This window comes from Ostrinia nubilalis, chromosome 17 (genome assembly GCF_963855985.1).
Source record: "Ostrinia nubilalis chromosome 17, ilOstNubi1.1, whole genome shotgun sequence".
Taxonomy (NCBI): Eukaryota; Metazoa; Arthropoda; class Insecta; order Lepidoptera; family Crambidae; genus Ostrinia; species Ostrinia nubilalis.
Window position 1 is genome coordinate 9,495,893 of NC_087104.1, and position 17,037 is coordinate 9,512,929.

At 36.3% G+C, this 17,037-nt stretch overlaps 1 protein-coding gene across 1 annotated transcript in view; it reads left to right on the forward strand.

The window, feature by feature from the left end:
- Nucleotides 1-17,037, forward strand: part of LOC135080028 (semaphorin-1A) — a 451,301-nt gene that overhangs the window by 365,256 nt on the left and 69,008 nt on the right. The gene's annotated exons all lie outside the window — the stretch shown is intronic.

Below are 17,037 nucleotides of genomic sequence, written 5' to 3' on the forward strand. Positions count from 1 at the left end.
CGGACTGTCGATTCGAGGGTCGGTAGCTCGATCATCGTTCTATGTGGGGCTATGTGGTGAACCCACATTACTCAAAACAATCATAATTTGCCTAATAAAGTAATTTATTAAGTCTGGCTGGAGTAGTTACCCTTCATCAATGTTATCATTAATAAAATATTCATACGATTACTTATGCCAACACAAAAAGTAGGTATGAAAAAATACACACTACGCCATTTTTCTCTCAACAACCACCTTGAACCCTGGCATTTCCAACACAGCCTAACTTTGTCACTTCCCAAATGTCGCCTGCAGCTGATCGGATGGCATTGACCCAAATGAGGCACATTTGGCCAGCCGCCCGCCCTAGCCGCCCGCCCTATCCTGACGTTCTAGCCGTTAGCCTAATACTTGAGCTAATATGTTAAAGATACCCATATATCCATAGCCTAGTGTAATAAATACTGATTAGAATGCACTTGGTTACCTACAGATTAGAGTGTATTCAAAAAGTGTTGCTTGGAATATGAGGGCATCTTTAACAAAAGGGTTAAAAAGTCTAGAATGTAAAATTTAGATTAAGGTAGTAAAAATATAAATTTAAATGCTTACGCTATAAAATTACAGAAAACTTGCAAGTAATGCAGTATAAAGATCTGAAAATACTTTAATCAACCCTAAAAATTGCAGTTAAAACTTACTCCGAAACACCAAACATTATCTTATACAAACTTGCTTATTAATACCACTAATGGATTACTCCGAAAGAATGGAAGTTCGCCCTAAACTAATGTTGTTGTAAAGTTTTAATATCATTACACATACCGACATGTCACTCTATTATAAGCATGAATTAAATTACGAAAGTTGGTAATTGTTTTGGCGGCTAACAAAACTCGTTATGCGAGCCTGTGAGTTACACTTGGTTAGGGCGGCTACACACGCGCGCTTAGTCGCATTGCGGTCACGATATAAGCATACGTAATGAAACATACAAGGCGATAAAAGCCTCGTAACCAGCTCACCAATTCAGTAAAATGGTGGCTTGGTGAGAAAATTGTCTAAGTAACTGAATAGTTGATTGTTTGTATTCTATTCCACTCTTTACAAAGAGGGGTCACGATTCGGCTCTTCGAAAGATCAGGATCTTGTGTCCCCTCCTTCTGTCATACCTAATTGGACTATATAGAAGACCTCCACCAATTCCAGGTCTTGGTATTTAAAATTATGTGGAAAATTCAATCCCTAAGACTCATCCTCTTCTAGGCCAATAGTAGGTAGGTATGAAGTAATTTCAAATTGCATTTTTGTATTTCTACCATCACTGTTCGCAACTGTACCGCTTGAAAATACCGCGTTGTAAACGACTAAAATACAATCGTGCCTCACAAACGAGTGTGCGACACTTATAGTTGGAACCAAACTCGACTGTGCCGAGTTTTTGTTTGTACGACTATTCGCAATTGTGCCGTGCAAAAACAACGTGTGGGAAGGCCTTTTTCGTTACACTCGGTTTAGATTTCGGTGCGGGCGAAGTTGCGTAGAGAGCTTTATCATGCAAATCGTGATTTTAGATGCGATAGACGTAGTTTTGTTTGAGAAGTAAAGTCGGTGTCGTGGATAGGGGCTTTATAGATTTTAGGGGCCTCATAGTTAATTTATTCTAATCAATGTAACCAATAAAAAAAAACAAAATACAAGTTTCAATGCAGGGTCTAGGTAAGCATAACAATAGTACTTTAAAACAAAATAACAGTTAAATATGTAAAGACGGCAGCACGTCAAATTACACATCGTGACATCATATTATTATTATGCACTTGTGGTAAGTGCGTATTTGCAATAAAAATGTATAGTCCGATGTGCTGTCTGCTGATTACACATTGCAAAAACACCCCGTGTGTGAAGGCCTTTTCGTTACACTTATGCCTGTTTTCACCATCAATCCCTAATTTTTAAGTGACCCCTATGGTAACACATAACAGACATTTTGTTTTCATAGGGGTCAACGGGCATTAGGCTAAGTTGCACCACCTAACTTAAACGGCAACTATAACGATAACCGGTGTTTTTTGTATGGAGTTTTACAGGTTTTTGACGTTTGTAAAAGTTCAAGTAAATGGTACAACCTAGCCTTAGTTATGATTTCGATGAGAGTGCGAGGGCCTTCTTATCACGCGGATCGTGATTCGAGACGCGATAAACGTGTTTAGTTTTGGTAGAGCCAAAGTCGTAGTGAATTTATGCTAAAATAAAGCCCTGCTATTATTATTATCCACATAAACTATACAGTTTTTAAAGAAACATAAAATATGATTACTTACTTGCATTAATATTTTATGGAAATATTGACAAACAAATGAGAAGGTAACTAATTTTGTAAACAAAATAAATCCTCAAATGAATAATAGGCATATTTTATTTAAATTAAGAGCGTTTACGCGAAGCGCGGCGTTTCAAGGGGCATCATTGGAAATGATTCGCGCGCGGCGTTTTTTAATAGTTTTCAAATGTTTATAGCAAAACAATAACAATGAATTAAATATCGTTTCAAAGTAAATATTTTAAAGAAGATGTTGTTTTATTATATTAAGCTATTTTTATGTTGAATAAAGGAAGAATATTGGTGAAAAAATCACTTTGATTTTTGGGTATTTTACGTTCTTTTAATTTGTGATTTCTTATTGTAAAATGCTTAAATCTAAAAATTTTCTCAGATAACTATTTGCCCAAGGATCTATGCTATAGGATATAAATGTTTGTTAAATCGTTTTCACATTATTTTTATAAAAATTTCAGCTTGTAAACTGACACTAAAGTGGAAATTTACAAAACCTGTGTGGACTTATCTTGATAGAATTCTTAAATACTAAACTAATCGCAATATTTTCTCAATTAACTATTTAGACGACGAAATTGCCTAACTATTTATGCCTATAACATATTTGTAGTATTACTGGTTAATGATTGTAACGAGTTGAAAAAGTACTGTTTTTGCGCCAAACGGCGTAAACGCTCTTAACATCAGATAATGAATCAAAATTGTATTAATTATCACCAAAAATGTGTAACGAAAATAATCCCAAATTGATGTAGGTACAGTTCAGTAAAGATCAAATAAATCCATTCAGATAAAATTAAATACGTGGTCATTACTTATTTATTTTACTTCGATGCATGCAATTAATGAACCGCGCGTATGCCGAATCACAGGTCAGTTTTTAATATGCCATATCTCGCGTTATTGCAATGGAACGCCGAATTCCGTTTCTCGCAATAAACATTCAGTGCGAAACAGTAACTTACCCGCGTCACGTAAATCGAACGATTTTTATTACCGCCCGAACGCGGGAAAAATTGCCGCCATATTTGATTGCTAGCGCGACCGTTTTTTTCGGCGATGGCCATTTTATTCAACGCCATCTGTTAGCCAGCGCAGCTGTCGGTCATCGCGGCACGAAACTAATAAATGAACGCTGCCCTGTGGGAAATTAAAAATAGTTCAGCAAATCAACAACACTTGAGTTGGCTAAGTTTCTCAATATCGAACCAACTTCGGCGCCGGCTTTCATCGGCTTTTAATATAGCCGATAGTGAATATTCAAATTGCCACTCAGGATTGTACTGAACTTCACGCTATAACATTGTTGCGAACGATTCGCCTTTATAATATTACAAAAGTGAGCCGGATCAAAGCCTTTTATGGGCTATTAAAATTATTATTGTCAGGTCGTATTTTATGTCCGAAAAGTTTTTGATAACTGTCTATTGTCCTTCTCCATCGTATTACTTGTAACAACCGAAGTCACAACCTTGGTGTCAGTCAGAGTTTTAGTTGGAGAAATTGTGACTTGAGTCAATCGAACTGATCATGTAGCACGCCCTTTGAAGCATGGAAGCATAAACTTTTTTGAGCTTTCATTCAATCAAGTGGGAATGTTATCCTAACCAAATACGCTACATTTGCTTCATCTGTAAATCAAGCCTAGTTGTCTAAAATGCCAACACATGACCACTAGACCGCTGTGACGTTCTAAAATTACCTTTTAGCATCAATCTATTTATGAATATAAAGGATGTTTATCGCTTATAATAATTACATTCTTGGCAAAATAAACGTATTTCCCATCAAAATAAGGGGGATGTTAGCACTTCCATGGCTTCGAGGCAATTCCCGTGCTCGATATTCAGAAATTCCGAATGCTCATTACATTAAAACCTTGTAAAGTTAATCCAATTATACCTGCATTAACTTCGGAAATATTAAAACGTAAATGAAAAGATCGTCTGTATGTTTTCACAAAGAATTATAGCACAACACCCGAAATTAAAATTAACAAGCTCGTTGAGGATAATTAAAATGGACTGAGCGGTTTTTACTGACTGAAAAAACTTCATAGCTGAGGTATTTACTATTTACTTAAAATTGCTCAAATAATGAAACTACGTTAGTCTTAAAGTAACCTAAAACTAGTTTCAGACATTATTCTTAGATTATTATTAAAAAAATTTGAACAATTAAATGACTCACTCTAAAACCTATGTTTGTGATTGAATCTAAAGACGAGTTCAAGCACTTTGGCTTCCAATTGATTTTATACGGTTTTATTGAGTAAATAAAAAATGAAATACTCAACTGAACTGTACTGTAAGAAAATAATGATGTAGTTTACATCATTATTTTCTTGTAAACGAAAATTTAGGGGGGTATTCTAAACGACATCAATCTAAGCCGAAATAAAAATAATCTTGTCTTCGTACAGGCAGCGACAAAAACAAAAGACTGTTCGCATCGCACTTCACGCAAGCACCCATTATCGCCACAAAAGAGGTCCGTAACGAAATGAGAATTGGCCCCGTAATCAAGTTTTACGAGTGAATAAATATTCATATTTGGAAAGCGAATTGCGAAGAGATATCGAACTTCGAAGATAACGTCACGGGAAGTTCTCGGTTTCACCTGGCACGGACAATGTTGCCAGCCGAAAGGGTAATTTATATTTTATGTAACGTTGTATCTTTATCTTGCAGAGGCTGGAAAACTATTGTCCTCAACTTTATATGGTTATGATGTACTTATCAATACCTATGTTCTTTCAAAGCCTGTTTCTAATTATGTAAGCCTAGACTGCTTATTAAGGAACACTAAAACATCGAGTGTAGGTCAAAAATGCATAAAAATATTTGACTTCAAATGCTTCTACTTTTAAATATTTTCTGCATTTAAATAAACACGTAAACACACAGTAATAGTCGTGACGACGTTATTCCCGCAAATGTTGCAAAAAGTAAACATCTAACGTAGAGTTAGGGTAAATTGTGGCGAGCCACGTGAGCGGGTACACTCGGCGATATTTATTTACACGTATAACTCGCGTCAACGCGGGGGGAAATTAAAATCGGTGGCAGATGGGATTAATGAGATCCTAATTTTTTTAAGTATGTAAATACATTACTAATAATCCTGTAAATATAAGTAAGCGGGCGTGGTAAGCTAATGATTCGGCCGTTTGGTGTAGTGGTTCGAAACGGACTGAGTACTATTCCGGAGGTTGCGGGTTGTTTGTATTGGATTTGAGTGTTTTCTATGTATTTACAAAAAATAAGTATTTAAGTATGTTTATATCCGTTGTCTAGTACCCATAGTACATGCTTCGCTTAGTTTGGGACTAGAAGCGCAGTGTAAAATGTCAAAGGTTATTTAAAATTGATTTATTTAAAATAATGTGCTACGAACGGTTTCACCACAATAGTCATAGTCAAGCGATGGCGGAATCGAACCCGCGTTCTTCGGATCACGTGCCGGCCAGTCCGTGTCCGACACTTTCACCGATCGTCGCTTTAACGTTACTTAAACGTACATAGTAACTAACGACGTTATTCCCGCAAATGTTGCAAAAAGTAAACAGACGCAAACACCTAACGTCTTCACTCGGCGATTTATTTACACGTATAACTCGCGTCAACGCGGGAGGAAATTAAAATCGGTGGCAGGTGGGAATAATGAGATCCGCATTACTTACACGCCGCGCCTGCGTTAGTTTTCTTGGGGATTAACGCGGCAATCGGGAAATTTGCAATTTCGTTCTAGCAAGTTGGTAGAAGGTTGTGTTGCCATCAAAATTACAACTCAAAAAGTGTACCTACTTAAACTTTAAGTAAAGAACTATGTTGACCTTTCCTATTACAAAGTTACTCTATGTAGACCAACGAGTCTGAATAAGTTTTTATCGCGTTTGATGAAGTACTAAATCTCTTTTTTTTTTTTTTCTTTCCTCAATCACTTTTCTACCATTGATTTTAAATAACTTGAGGCCTTATGGTTATGGCCACATATCAATGGCAATAGATAAGTAAAGAATGGTGTTTTTTGATAATTTATTTGTATTTTTAATCTATTATTTTTTTTTTTAATGTGTTTTAATTATGTAATTAATAATTAAAATCTAAATTTATTGTAATTTATTATAATTTTAATTTATTATTATTGTAATTTATAATTAATGTGAAATGAATTTATTTTTATTAATTAATTTTTATGGTGCTTTCTTGTTTCTTTCTTTTTGTTTGTTTTCTCTTTTTCTTTTGCGCCCCCCTGCTGCGTTCTCCCTGCTGCCGGACTTGTGGACTCCTTTCTCCTCTTGCATCTCCGTCAGCAGGGGTACGCCGTGACAACAGAGGGCCCCCGCTGAAAATCAGTTTCAAGACAAGCCCTGGCGGTCTTGATGTACGCTGAGCGGGTGCCTTTTTGTCAGAGGGGCACAAGCAGTTAATTGTCCACTTGTTTATTTCTCTCTGTTTTAATCTATGTCTTACCTGCTTGTATACCTTTCTTGCAAATAAAAAGTTTTCTATTCTATTCTATTCTATTCTACTTTAGAGTTTAAAAATTACCACTTATTGCTGCCTAAACTTCACCTGCAAGGGTTTCTGTCTGTCACAGAATGCCTTAATCACGCGCTAAAAGGCAGATATTATAACTTAAGTTCGTCATATTACATTAATTGTCCAGTCCATTCTTTTCTTAATTTTGAGATTTGACCGGTCATAAGAAGTATGCCCGTTAATCATGGCTATTGTAATTTCATACGACCCTAACCACACATAACAAATCCACTACTTGTTCCTCAAAAGGTACAAATAATGCGTCATTTGCGCGCCCCGAACACATAAATTGGATATTTACCGCTCCGTGCAACGTTCGGCAAACAATAAATCATGATTTAAAAATCACCGGCTTTATTCCTCAGTGGAAACCATTAATAGCGGAAGCGATAACGAGCGATATTCGGCAATCTTCCCTATAAAAGCAAGTTATGGGCAACAATGACGTCATGTCAGTTTACTTCAGCGATAAAATGGCGCGTATATTTTTGGCTGAGTGTCTGTTTTAAGCAGGCTATACACCAAACCGCCGACGTGAGACGTCGACTTTTGACGTTGTCAAAGTCATAGAAAATACAAGTCGCCGACATGTTTTTTTTTAAATAAAGTCAGGTCACCGACATCAAGTCGCCAGCGAGTAGAGCTTTAAGTAAAGTATACTGGCATGTTGTTATTTTTATCTTTAAGATAACAAGTAAATGAGTATTTGTTAGCTATGGACATTTTGATGAAAATAAACAGAGCTTGTTTACAAATAATTCGATAACGTGGGTGTCTCTCGTTGTTTATTATTCAAAAACATTCTTCATTTTATTTACCTACTTAGTTAAAATAATCCTGTTATTGTAAACATCCTGTTCACTAATTATGTACAACATGTAAACAAGTACGGAGCTTAAGTAGGTCTATAAATTTTAAACTGTTCGTTCGTTTCAGCCAAATGACGTTCACTGCTGGACAAATGCAAAGGATTTCCATAACGATGTTTTAAACTGTACAAAAACTGAATTCATCAAACAACTAAACATTGTTAAACCGACGATTAACAAACTTAATATTAACGCAGCCAAAACGTCAACAAAATTAAACCTTACTTAGATCCAGTGTCACGCCTTCCCCGCCGTTATTAAGTTTAGAACAATATTCTAGATTAGAAACTAAATTAGTATTCTCACAAGGTTGTCATATTTAAGCAGTTGGGTATCCGAGTTTATTAAGGTGTAGCCACACTTGCATAATCCAGGAAGTGCAACTCTAGAAGCCCCTTGTTTATTTCACACGCTGGCGTTCTAGTGAGAAATACGAGTATGCTTAACTTGAACATGAATATACGTTAATAAATGAGAAATTTTATTATTTCCTTATAAGACCGTTGTTTTTTTTATTAGGAAAACCAACAGCAACAAATACAAATAAGAAACCTAAAATTATGTATCTGCTTAGCCATTTTTTAGTTAATGGCAAATGGAATTCAAGATGCAAATAGACGCTTGTATTTGCTATCACAATATAGCTTATACTATTTTGAACCTTCTTTATTAATATAACGCGTAAGGTTGTAAACTAAAAGACTTAGGTTAGGTTAGATTATAATTTAATTAGATACGTCAGATTATAATCTGACGGAATTCCCAGTTTTATTTTACGATCACACCTACAGTCTACACACCTAATACAACTGCCTTTACACCTCAATGTTAACCCTGATCTACATTTATTTCAAGCAACAGCTAATCGCAATATCTTGCAGTTAAAGGTTAAATCCAACAAGATAAATACAGACGAGTCGTATCCGTAGACAGTTGCAGTAAGAAGCGATTCGAATCACAAAGCAACAATCAGGGCCAGACAAAACGAGGAGACGAACGAATTAACGCGCACCTATTACGGAGCAGCACTACGTGGAAACGAGAACGCTTTAAGTGAAAGAACAATTCGTTAGTGTTGTTCGATTACTTACAATTATTTAATAGTTCACGTTAAAAAGCTGTAAGCGCCATATTGATTGATTAATTAAATGATTAATTAATGATTTAAAAATTGTGATGATGAAATAGAATAGAATCGAAAAATTACGAGACTAGTATTAAAACGACACTCGTAATTACCTTAATTTAAAATTAAGTACAAATATTGTTTATGTTGAACAAATCTGCTTCATCAAGAAATAAAAGTAGCCCCGAATAGTAATTACTTGCATCTATCAATACTGCCTCAGAATATTGTTAATTGAGTTAAAGAGGTAAGGATACCTTTACTCAACTTTACACAATTAACCGAACGTAAATTAAGCAATTAATAGTCGAAAATACTAAGTAGTTAAAGCAACACTGCGTAAACCTAGGCGCAGACCACCAACTTTTAGTTGGGTCCGATTTTAATTTGTATGAAGAATCGGCCGATAGCAAATCGGTGTAATGTGCGCACTTTCATACATCTCTATACTAATTAACAGCCCGATCCAACTATCGGCCAACTAAAAGTCGGTGGTCTGCGCCTAGGCTAAAATTTGTAAGTTCCATAGAACCGAACAGTGTATCAAGTATACTATCGTAACGCCTCGAACAGAATAGGGGTGCGGAAGTTAGACTGCCCCCAGCAAAATAAGTAAGCACACAAGATTAATTGTCCCCAGGCGGCAGCTCTGCAGCGGAAGCGCCATGCAGGCCACTCCGCCATTTTGTACTTCCGCCCATAGATACACCATCTATCCAATACTTTATGGGCGCTACTAAATGCTCTAATAGCTTTGGATTTTGTCGGCGCACATTGGTTATTTGTTCCATTGGCAACTGCATATGCACTGTTTTATACAAATGAACACTTATTTTGCATAGTGTATCTACGATATATGTAGAGACTTTTATATACTATTTGCTTTTTTTACATAAAATATAACTGGCAACTATATTGACTGAGTTTCTTACTTGCAATGTAGGCCAGTAGAATTAAACACAAAAATTGATTAAATCGGAAATAATTCCTACAAAAGATTTTTTTGCTTTAATGGCTTCATTGGTTGCCCATTAAGACTCTCCTAAGTTTTCGACTTCGACGGAGTTGTGCTTAAGTGGTGGGGGCCCCCGAAAGGGGCGTTTTTTCGGTTTTCCGGTTATACCACGTAAAGGACTTACCCTATCGAAAAGTGGTCTTCATGACGGTTAAAGGGCACTTAATCCTGCATTGAATAAGACCAAATTCATATGTTTTGGACAAACCGTTCTCGCGCTAAAGTTCGGCAAAGTAGAAAATATACGTATAATTAATGACCCTCTCCACGTCCAATGGCTTGTTACCCACATGCTTCCAAGCCTTGTAAAGGGTCGCCTTAACCAGTGTAACCCTAACAAGGCTCACGAGTTTGATTCGCTTATCCTTGTTCGTCCCAGCCGTTCCTTAACTGCGGTTGCTGCACCTCTTCCTGGCACTCTCCTGAACGACTCTGTGTTACCTAATGTGGCTGCCCCTCTTCCTTGTACCCTCCTGTACGTTTTCATTGCTTAGCCATATGCCTGGTCCAAGGTTCGACGCCACAAAATCAACTTCGTACGAGTGAAAATAGTTTAAATACTATTTCCCGTGCTTGCAACATTTTTCTTTACTGCTTCGCCTCTATTAGTCGTAGAGTGATTGTATATATCCTATAGCCTTCCTCAATGTATGAGCTATTCAACACAAAAATAATGATTTCAATCAAACTAGTAATTCTTAAGATTAGCGCGTTCAAACAAACAAACAAAAAACTCTTCAGCGTTTTAATATGAACTTGTTGTTGTTGATTTCTGGCGTCGAACCTTAGACCAGGCATACGGCTAGGCAACGTAGTCATGCAGGAGGATACAAGGAAAAGGGGCAGCCACAGTAGGTAACACAGAGTCGTTCAGTTGAGTGCCAGGAAGAGGTGCAGCAACCGCAGTTAAGGAACGGCTGGGACGAACAAGGATAGGCGCATCAAGCTCGTAAGCCTTGATAGGGTTACACTGGTTAAGGCGACCCTTTACAAGGCTTGGAAGCATGTGGGTAACAAACCATTGGACATGGAGAGGGTCATTAATTATACGTATATTTTCTACTTTGCCGAACTTTAGCGCGAGAAAGGTTTGTCCAAAACATATGAATTTGGTCTTATTCAATGCAGGATTAAGTGCTCTTCAACCGTCATGAAGACCACTTTTTGATAGGGTAAGTCCTTTACGCGGTATAACCGGAAAACCGAAAAAATGCCCCTTTCGGGGGCCCCCACCACTTAAGCACAACTCCGTCGAAGTCGAAAACTTAGGAGAGTCTTAATGGGCAACCAATGAAGCCATTAAAACAATAAAATCTTTTGTAGGAATTATTTCCGATTTAAAAGCTAATTCTACTGGACTAATGTGTAAAGATTCATACGAAGCGCTGCAGAGACAAAAGGTAAACAAAAGGCATTTTTTTTTGGCTTTTTTAACACTTTATAAAGTTTCTAAGTTCTAACCTTCATACGTGCCAATTTTTGGGCGAATTAATTGAAAATATTTCATTTTATTTCAAGCACAGCTTAGAGAGAAGTCGCTTATCACAACATTCACGTTCGTACACAAGTAATTCAAACCGAAAGACATTTTAACCGTTTTGACTATTACTTGGCGGAATCCCCTACGCAATTTGACTAACGTATTCATGGTGAATGCAAATGTTTAAAGATTTTAGGCACTTGAGCCCTGATAGCATCTATTAAAGCGTGCCCGTACCAAGCAGGGATGTTATGGATATCCGTAACCGTAACCGAAACTTTAGGATATCCGAAATAAAAAAATATCCGTAACCGTAACCAGAACCGATTCAAAAGTTTCGGATAGTTTCGGATGTAGGCAGAGTCAAGCAAGTCCCTACGCTGATTAAATGATTGCATTTTTGAAGTACATGAGTTATTTCCCAAAAGATAAAAGCTTTTTTGTGAGACAAAAAGAAGGTGACATATGCCAAAGAAATCTCTTCTGTACCCAATTCTATTCGTAAGGCATGAACTGTGTTGGACAACTTTTGCAATTTGCATTCTATAGCACAGATATCCGTAACCGTAACCGAAACTTTCGGATATCCGAAATAAAAAAATATCCGTAACCTTAACCGAAACCGGTATAATATTATTCCAATATCCGTAACCGTATCCATAACCGAAACTACATAACCATAACATCCCTAGCCAAGTTCTCCCAAACCGCTTTACACCCGATACTATGTCTCTCTCACTCTCAATGCATTTTCCTTACAAATAAGTTTATCCTCCCGTATCCGCGAGACCTCAACTTTTAAATCCGTCCGATTCACAACTTCGGCGGTTGCAGTCATTGCGTTTTGATAGATTCCACACTGAAACTTCTTGCAGTCTCTATGAAGCGATTGTGAAACCTTAATCCAACTGGACTAGGGTTGCCAAGTTATTGTTCTGAGATGAACTTCTAGAAATGTTGTCTTTCAATCACAGTTGAACCAAAAGAATCAAGGAATTTATGAGTCAAAACGTCTTGTTACAATTAATTCATTTTATGCCTTTGAAATTAATCTATTTTTTCACTCTGCGGCCTGAGATCGAGTGTAAGTCAAATTTTATTTAAAGCTTGATAAATGGAAGTAAAAGAAAAATAATAAAGGTACTTTTAGTTTCTTTGACGATTTTAAGGCCTTGTCCTTGCTGGAGATGCGGGTATTGAACAAAATTAAATGTTACAACCCTACCAGACAAACAGAACAAATATTTTCCGATGGCAAACTCCCAGACGAAATTGGCACGTTTTTAGGAAAGTTTTATTCTGAATCTCATTGCTATAAGAAGTTCAGCTTAGTGCTACTTTGGCCTGTTTCATTTGGAGAACAAAGATTGCCATTCCCAAAGTTTGGCTACAGGTAACAACAATAGAAGACCTCGTTGTTGAAAGTGTTTTCGGTTAGTCCGATCATTTTTTCTTTTCAGGTTTCAGGTTTAAGAATTTATTTCTCAAAAGAAATTGTACATTTCACTTAAAATGAGAAACAAGGTATTTCAATTATTTATAAAATAAATGTAGGTAGATCTTAAACTAAGGGAGCACGGATTTAATTGTTCACCAAACACAAGACATTCGTCGGTAGACGTGAAAAAAAACAAGACACATTGACCTTATTAAGTATCACTTTTTGACTCAGGTGTAGAAGGCGATCACTTGCCATCAAGACCTTTATGCGGACCTTTGAGGATGTGGAACTTTAATATCTTTTTGAAAAACGGAAAAGACTGAATTTCTTTGATGTTTTTGGGTAGCTTATTATATTGCTGAGCTCCTTCATATAATATACTTTTTTTACCATAATTAGTTCTGGAAGGTTTCAAAAGAATATTGTTGTTTTGCCTAGTTATATTTTTTCTTGATTGTCCTACTTTAGTAAATGATATTTTTGAATGAATATCTTTAGTGAGGATCTTTCGTACAAGTACACATATATTATATAGGTAGGTCTGGGATACGGACATTAATTTTGTATCTTTGTAAAGTTTTTCAGAGGAAGTATAATAGTCGTAATGGAAAAGAAGTTTAATTAGTTTGTTTTGCGTTGTTTGTAACTTTTTGAGGTTGGTTTTAGCAGCTGTGCCCCATATTTCAATGAGATAGTCGAGGTGAGGTTTGACCATGGAGTTGTAAATCAAATACCGAACCGGAAGAGGGAAACAATTTGCCACGCCATGCAGTGAACATATCAGAGCAGATAATTTTGATCGAACTTGGTTTATGTGAGGCTGCCATGTTAAGCGATTGTCAAGTATTAGTCCAAGGTACCTTTCTGAGTATATTCTGGTCAAGTGTTCGTCGTTAATGGTTAAAGCTGGGTGATTTTCGATTTCTTTGTTTTTGGCACTAAAAATGATAAAATTTGTTTTAGATACATTGATCGTAAGTAAATTTGATTGCAACCAAGAATTGAGTGAGTCTAAGTCTTTTTGTGCCTCTTGAATAATTGGGTTTATTTTGGTGCCGAAGTAAAAAAGACTTGTGTCATCCGCGTATATTGTAATGTCACCTTTCAGACCAATGTCATTGATGTTGTTTATGTATATTAAGAACAATAACGGCCCCAGGATGGATCCCTGAGGTACTCCGAATGTAATTGGCTGAGGTGTACTTTGAACGTCGTTAATCTTAACAATTTGGTGTCTGTTTGTTAAATAAGACCGAAAAATAGCCAGAGCACTTCCTCTGAGTCCGATTTTATATAGTTTTTGTAGGAGCAGGTCATGACTTATGGTGTCAAAAGCCTTTTTCAGGTCAATGAAAACGCCAAGAGCAATTCGCTTCTCGTCAATGTTTGTCCTTAATTTGGTTACAAGATCGATAGTAGCAGAAAGTGTATTAGCCAGTAGTTACAAGATCGATAGTAGCAGAAAGTGTATTTAACAATGCTAACTTGAATGGACGGCCAATTTTTTAAAGTTATTTTAACACTAACTACGGCCGCGAACAAAGCTTTCTGAATAAAATTACTCTCAAATTACTTTGAACATAACCATCAATCTGAAAAATTTTCAGAAACTGAAAATCTGTTTATGAAATTCAACATTTTATGACAGGTTAACCTGACAAAAATAGTTACTAAAAACAATACAATCAAACCATTAAATCCTTGGATAAAAATAAGTGTTACTATTTCCCTTTCACTTAGGGCTGATTTTTCAATCATCAGCAGATATCTTTTAACTGAAGAATAAACTTGTCATTTTGACATATTTTTCATACTGAAACTGTCAATGTGCCAAACTTATTAGTTAGTCAGTTAAAAGTAATCCGACGATTGAAAAATCAGCTTTTAATTGAAAACACAATAGTGTAATGTCTATCAATACTTTTGAAAGACGAACAGTAGGTAGCGAGCCACCACACATGTAAGCTCACTCGCCTTCGTGAATTGCAACGACTATAGTACCTACCTAGTTACATTTTAAAAATCATTCTGAACAAGTATCAGCTGTCAACCCAAAGAGCCCTTTAATCTCTGACACGTCACGTTGCATCGCACGGCAACGTAAATTAACGTTTTGACGTCCGAAACGTTCATTCCGTACATTGGGAACGCTATAAATTCGTCCACCTGACAGAGCGCCAATAAAAAGGCCATTGAATCACATTGATGATTTATAATTTCACCTGGATGTTTAAAGAAAATTTTTCACGAATATTTTAGGGATTGTGACTCTTAAAATTAAACCTAATAGGTTCTTAATTCAAGAATATTGGTTCATATTAAAGTACAGACGAGAGCAAATCAGATTAGCCATTTTTGTTGTAAATTCATTCTTATTACAACTGCTTAAGATCCCATAATGACTTTAAAGAGTGCTAAACCTTAAACTACTTAAGTCTATAGAGGTTAAACAATGCAGGACCTACCAACACGATACGTACGATAAGAATTTGCAAGGTCTACTTAGAATCTAAGTAAGGCAAAGAATTCTTTGCCATTTACAAAAGAAATTATAAGAACATCGAGGTAAACCAACAAAGTCAAAGTCGAAGTCAAAATTTCTTTATTTGTATAGAGTAGACTATAAATAGGCTTACAAATCGTCAAATATTTTGCTCTTAATGAGTCTCATTAATCTTTTTACCCTACCAGCACTTCGAGACCAACATTTGGCAAGTGCTAAAAAGAAGCGCCGCAACAAACTCAGTAACAACTTTGACATTATCAGTATCTAGGTATAGTATGATCACAGATATAGTAGGTAGGTAGATACGTTGGTTGGCCAACCGACAGATATCGATGTCTCGCCGCCCAACGTTGGGCCAACCTCGATCAATTTCGCCCGACAGCTAGCCACTTGGCACAGCACACTTGGTCGCAAGAATTATGACCTGAGATAAGTACTTTATACCGCTAGTACCTAATACCAGTATTTGAAGTGCAGTAGGTATAATGTTTACATTAAATAATTCGTAAACAAGCAAACAGTTGATATGTTTTACGACTGCAGAAGATAATAATTGCTTGGCCATAAAAACAAAGATTTATTCTTCTAAAAGACCCCTTGAAATTCGATCTACCAAATGTCGGCAAAATGAGGAATTGATGGCTAGAAGTGGCAAGAAACTTTGTCACCATTACCTAAACCTTTACAGCATTCCGTTTACATAAAAAATCCTATACAATTTACGCTAAACTTCATTTCGACCTACTCGTACGTAATAAACTCCTTGCGTTTTCTTAATGTGTAATTAGAACTCTTAAAAAGAAATGAAACGGTCTACTAGGACATGACAATAAATAATTCATACGATATTTTATAAATGGGAAACCCAATATTTTCGTACCTACCGTACCGTGGCGAGCTTCACGTTTTGTAAGCTAAAGCCCAAGGAGCTGGGAGGTCGTTACGATAAGCTCACAAAAGGACCGATCGATGGATAAATTAATCTTAAAATATACTCAAAGGTCCCCAGAGAAGCCAGGGGAATTCTCATGAAATTTCTGAACGGGAAACAAATCACTTGAGAATGAGAATTTTGTACGGTATATTTATAAAATGTTTGCTCAATGAGTTAATGAGGCTTTTAAGGAGCTCGGTACATAATGACTTATTAAAAACATTATGTTTCAAGCGTAATAATTTTGGACTATTTTAATATTTCATTTCTAAAACTTTTATCCTGGTACTTACCTACTTACTGAAATATTGTTTGCTGTAAGTATACTACATAACAAACGTATGAAAAGACTTCGTTTATTCCCGTATGCTTCATTCTTTAATAATAACATTAGAGGAAATTGTGTTTTAATTGCTCTTGTAAAACCAGTGTAACACCTGTGTGATATTTGTGGCTATTAATGTTACTTGACACTACAGAAGGGGAATGAAAGTCCCTACAGTCTGTTTAATTGTTTTTACAATTAAATAGACACGATACCAATATTTGCCTAAAAGATGTGTAACAAGATTTATACCTCTTAAAATATCTTTCTCACATAAACTTACCTACCAAAAGTGTACTGTGTCGGAGCAGCACAGAATTTAGCTGAGGTAGCTCGTGAAGTGAATTGAAACCCTTCGCTGCACTTAAGTTTAATAATTGGCTCTGTCTAAACTCGGCTCTGCAAGAACCAGATCCGTCTAATGAGCAATACTGCCAGGTGGATTTGCCAGCATACGAGTTTAACCTAATTTAT